The sequence below is a fragment of the Triticum dicoccoides genome, chromosome 5B (assembly GCF_002162155.2).
Source record: "Triticum dicoccoides isolate Atlit2015 ecotype Zavitan chromosome 5B, WEW_v2.0, whole genome shotgun sequence".
Classification (NCBI taxonomy): Eukaryota; Viridiplantae; Streptophyta; class Magnoliopsida; order Poales; family Poaceae; genus Triticum; species Triticum dicoccoides.
This window is the reverse complement of record NC_041389.1, coordinates 35337868-35343552: the sequence shown is the minus strand read 5'-3', so window position 1 is coordinate 35343552 and position 5685 is coordinate 35337868.

Here is a 5685-nt window from a genome sequence, read left to right as displayed (position 1 = left end):
TGTCTTAGTAGTTGTAAACAATTGTGTGGATTGATTTATCAAATGTTTTTACTCCGAGCCTGAACTACAGGGTTGCAATGTTTTGGCATCAGCACTTGTAAAAATATTAGCAGGGGGATAGCATAAAATTGAGCATATATTTTGAGATGGTCTTCACATACATGCCATATTGCTGTAAATTAGTTAGGTCTGTTGGTCTGTAAATTAGTTAGGTCTGTTGGTGGATGTCAGGGAAAATGGCTGAGTTTGGTACTTTGATATGATGGAGTGACCACAACTTACATTTGGCATTTTGTCTGACTAATGACGAAATGGTAGTGACCCGAACGATTTCTGTGCAAATTAGTGATAGAAGAGATGAAACTTATAGGCCAAAAACAATTAATGATACAACATCGATGTTCTGAATAGAAATATGTGTACTTAGTCTCAAGATGTATATTCTGGACAGAATTGTTGTGTGTTGAACACCTTTCTTATTTGGTCACTCCATTTTTGTTCTACAAACAAAATTAAGCTGAATGTATATCATAATAGCATTGTCCTGAGATGGGATAACTAGAGCTTGGGGTTATGGGTTTCCTGATAAGTAATGCTGCATGTGTACTAGTTAATCAGTTACCAGCCACTCCATTTTGTTAACAAATCTCATTCATAGAGTTTATTTTGTGTTCTCTTTTGGTCACGGCGAAATGTGAGTTTGCATATTGTACATTAAGAATAAATAGAATGTAGCAAGAAGTCAATCCAGTCCTTTAATTTTCTCTCAAAAGAACAGTAAAAATCATTTTCCAATATACGGTCTTCTGTTGTTTCTTATGCATTATGTGCTTTGTAGATACTAGCTTCCCTATAGGCATCAAATATACTGGTTGTACTACAGTCAGAACTAAAATGTTTGGGAGAAATGTCAAGTTGTATATTTTGTAAACCTAAACTTTTGGTCTTGCTTTTCTGTTCTGAAACCTAAATAACAGGGTGATTTGGCATTGTTGCCTCTTGCATGCACATGGTCGTGTTTCCTAATTCTCCTATTTTCTGGCCAGAGAGTTTCAGAATAATTGATCCATTCATGACGTACGCAACATTGGCGAGATGAGAGAGCCGTTTGTTCAGCACGGCAGAAGCTCGACCAAGGTGAATAATATAAGTTGTACAACAACGATGGCTGCAGTTTTTTCTTCTTCTGAAATTTGACTAATAAGAAGTTCATGCCGTGGTGTTTTATTTGGATATTATTTTTCTGAATGACGAACAACTGTACTTGATAGTTCTGAATTTGGAATTTTTTAGTTGATTGTGCTTCAGTACATAGATTGAGTACATATATACATCATATGTGAGATTATATACGTGGATATTAAATCCTCATCTAGCAAGGATTAACTGAATGGTTCAAAGCTGACAAGGATTTGCTCCCATAGATGAACTAATCCCTGCAGCCTGCAGGTTGTGGGTGATCACCCGAACCCAGCAGGGACCTGCAACTGAACAGAGCCGTAGGAAGTGATATCTTTCTTGACAAGATTTTCTTGATTACATTTACAAAGAGGAGGGAAGGAAGATTGTCTTTGAATGATTTGAGGCCATGTGAGGAAGAAATTTTTGATAGGTGTCAGCTCTCTATTGTATAACTGAATGGTCGCCAGTGGACAGTACCATGTATGCATTCGACCTCAAGGCGCAATCCTGGTCTACTCTCGACTTGGCTGGCTAGGTTCCCCTGCCGCTCATTGGCATGGGCAGCACGGTGTTTGTGTTCGGCGTCCGCGTCAAGGATCACAAGCTCTACGAGCTCTGCTTCGACACGACCACAAACATGACCTGTTCTTGTACCAAAAATGACCCTCCCATCTTATGTATCAATTGATATTTATGTATGTCTGTTGTGTTGTGTTCTGGTAGGGGTGTTCCAGATGTTTAGTTTTTTTTAAATGTCCAGATGTTTAGTTCTGATTGAAGGGTCTGGCTTAATTTTGTTCATGTACTAAAATATTTGTGATGAGGATTTGTTGTCGTTGATGTTGTGTACTCCAATTTTGTGATAAGTATTGACATACCTCTTTGCCCAACTTTCTTGCATAATTAGTGGTGTCCAATAGTGTATTTAAATATGCGTGGCTTTTATGAGATTAGGCATTACTGTTGTGCAGAATTGAAATCCTGAAGGATGTAATGAATGGAAAGAAACGTTGTGTGACATATCTAACTTTACCAGGGGTTTTCCTGAAATGTACATTTCAGTGGACTGAGATCCCTCCAGGAAATCTGTGCCATCCACCTTCAATCAAATGGGCCAGCTTTGATTTTTCTATTTTTGCATCGAAGGGCCATTTTCTATACTAGTCGCTCCTGATACCCTGTTTTGAAAGTTTGCTCTCTCTGTGTGTGTGCGCGCCCAATTCCTACCTGTTGATCTACAAGCTGTAGCATCTTGAGAGCACCAACAACTTGGTTTCTCAAGTTGGTGCTGCTTTCAACTTGTGCAGCAAATTTTTTCTTACTTTTTTACATGAGCATGTCACTGACTCCTGTATTCATGCGGCAGCTGTAATCATCTTTCCATAATCAATTTCGTTATGATGGCTATGCTCTCTTTAGCTATTTCTTATGTATAGCATTTCGTTTGATTCGTTACTTTTGTCTGGGACGTATTCTGAATTTCTGACAAAGCATCGGTATCATGGTCTTTAGTACTGAACAAATCTACTATTTTTTTCAGGGGCAGCTCATCGACCTTGTGAGCTCCGGTGATGAATCATCCGTCGTGCGGCTCTGGAGGAGGTGTTGCAGGGGAACCCATCTTCAACATGACTCCGACACAGCTGGTGGTAAGCCTCTCCTCTGCCCTCTCATGTGTGTGTCCGCGCGTGGCCCTGTGTTGTGTTGTGTGTGTGTGCCCACGGCCATCGAGCCGATTATGCTAGCAGTAGTCCAATCTTAGATTAGAATGTGATAAATTCCCACTTGTTGGTCTACAAGTCGTAGCATCTGAGCTCCTCCTTGCATTCTTTCCGTGTTCAATCTTGGTTCCTTAAGCTCTCAATTTGTGCAGGTAACCCCCATCCATCCTTCCCTTACATCCGTTCCGGTGATGCAAAAGTTTCCCCCTTTTTTTTGGCCGATTCACCACTCTACATCTGCCACTTCAATTCTTCTTGGTTAATTGTTGGAGCAGAGACGAATTCAGTGCTGATGAATTCCAATTTTGATCTTGTTAGTTGCTGATGGTTTGGTTGGTGACTCGGGATGATTGATTGGGAAGGGAGGGTTTGATTCATTGTATGTACAAGGATGGACTGCACGGCGAATGATGATGGATTGTGCCTGAGGGGTTGTCCTAGCCTTGTTGCTGCTCGGAACGCGTCGGCTATGGAGATTCCTCTCTCGCTTCAGGTGAGCTCCTCTCTGCTATGGTTAATTCATGGCCATACAGCCATTGCTTCTTTTCTGTTGTTTGGATTTGGCACTACATGGGCTCCATTGGCTGCCGTTTAAGGTCAAATTTTTAGATGAATTTGTCAGGATTTACCAATGGCTGAGTAGGTCAATTTTGATCCTACTGTTTAAGCATTGATGATTGTTGCTTGAATTAAACATCATGGTTAACCTTGAATGTGTTACTCCCTCGGATCCATAACAATTCACGCACACTTAGTATAACTTCGGTACAAAAGTTTTACTAACTGTGCGTCCATTAATATGGAGAGGAGGGACTAGTTGAATTGATGCTTGATGACCCACAAGTGTAGGAGATCTATCATAGTCCTTTCGATAAATAAGAGTGTCGAACCCAACGAGGAGCAGAAGAAAATGATAAGCGGTTTTCAGTAAGGTTTTCTCTACAAGCACTGAAATTGTAGGTGATAAATAGTTTTGTGATAAGATAAATAGTGACAAGTAATAAGTAAACAAAGTAAATAAAGTGCAGCAAGGTGGCCCAATCCTTTATGTAGCAAAGGATAAGCCTGGAAAATTTCTAATAATGAGAAAGAAGCTCCCGAGGACACATGGGGATTATCGTCAAGCTAGTTTTCATCACATTTATATGATTCGTGTGTTCGGTACTTTGATAATTTGATATGTGGGTGGACAGGTGCTTGGGTACTGCCCTTACTTGGACAAGCATCCCACTTATGATTAACCCCTATTGCAAGCATCCGCAACTACAATAAAAGTATTAAGGTAAACCTAACCATAGCATGAAACATATGGATCCAAATCAGCCCCTAACGAAGCAACGCATAAACTAGGGTTTAAGCTTCTGTCACTCTAGCAATCCATCATCTACTTATTACTTCCCTATGCCTTCCTCTAGGCCCAAATAATGGTGAAGTGTCATATAGTCGACGTTCACATAACACCGCTAGAGGAAAAGACAACATACATCTCATCAAAATATCGAACGAATACCAAATTCACATGACTACTAATAGCAAGACTTCACGCATGTCCCCAGGAACAAACGTAACTACTCACAAAGCATATTCATGTTCATAATCAGAGGTGTAATAATATGCATTAAGGATTTGAACATATGATCTTCCACCAAGTAAACCAATAAGTATCAACTACAAGGAGTAATCAACACTACTAGCAACCCACATGTACCAATTTGTGGTTTTGGATACAAGATTGGATACAAGAGATGAACTAGGGTTTGAGAGGAGATGGTGCTGGTGAAGATGTTGATGGAGATTGACCCTCTCCCGATGGGAGGATTGTTGGTGATGACGATGGTGATGATTTCCCCTTCCCGGAGGGAAGTATCCCCGGCAGAACAGCTCTGCCGGAGCTCTAGATCGGTTCCGCCAAGGTTCTGCCTCGTGGCGGCGGAGTTTCGTCCCGTAAGCTTGCCCACGATTTTTCCAGGGTAAAGGCCTTCATATAGAGGAAGATGGACACCAAGGGCCACCAGGGGGCCCAGGAGACAGGGGGTGTGCCCAGTAGGGGGGGCGCCCCCCACCCTCCTGGCCAGGGTGTGGGCCCCCTGATGTACTTCTTTCGCTCAATAATTCTTAATAAATCCAAAATTATGTTTCATGGAGTTTCAGGACTTTTGGAGCAGTGCAGAATAGGTTTCCAACGTTTTCTCCTTTTCCAGCCAGAATTCCAGCTGCCGGCATTCCCCCTCTTCATGGTAAACCTTGTAAAATAAGAGAGAATAGCCATAAGTGTTGAGATATAATGTGTAATAATACCCATAATAAAATAAATATTGATATAAAAGCATGATGCAAAATGGACGTATCAACTCCCCAAGCTTAGACCTCGCTTGTCCTCAAGCGGAAGCCGATATCGAAAAATACGTCCACATGTTTAGAGATAGAGGTGTCGATAAAAAAATAAAATACGGACATGAGGGCATCATGATCATTCTTATAATAGCAACATATATAGATTCCATCATATGATTTCTTATGCTCAAGTAACAATCCATTCACAATATCAAGTATGGTTCATAAACTTCATTGAGAACTAACAAACTATAATCTTAGTCATTGCAGCAATCGCAATTTATCATAACATCAGAAAGAGTCAACAATAGAGCTTTTCAGCAAATCCACATACTCAACTATCATATAGTCTTCTATAATTACTAACACTCATGCAATACTTGTGGTTATGGAGTTTCAGCCGGACACTGAGAAAGATAGGGGCTTATTGTGTTGCCTCCCAACGTAT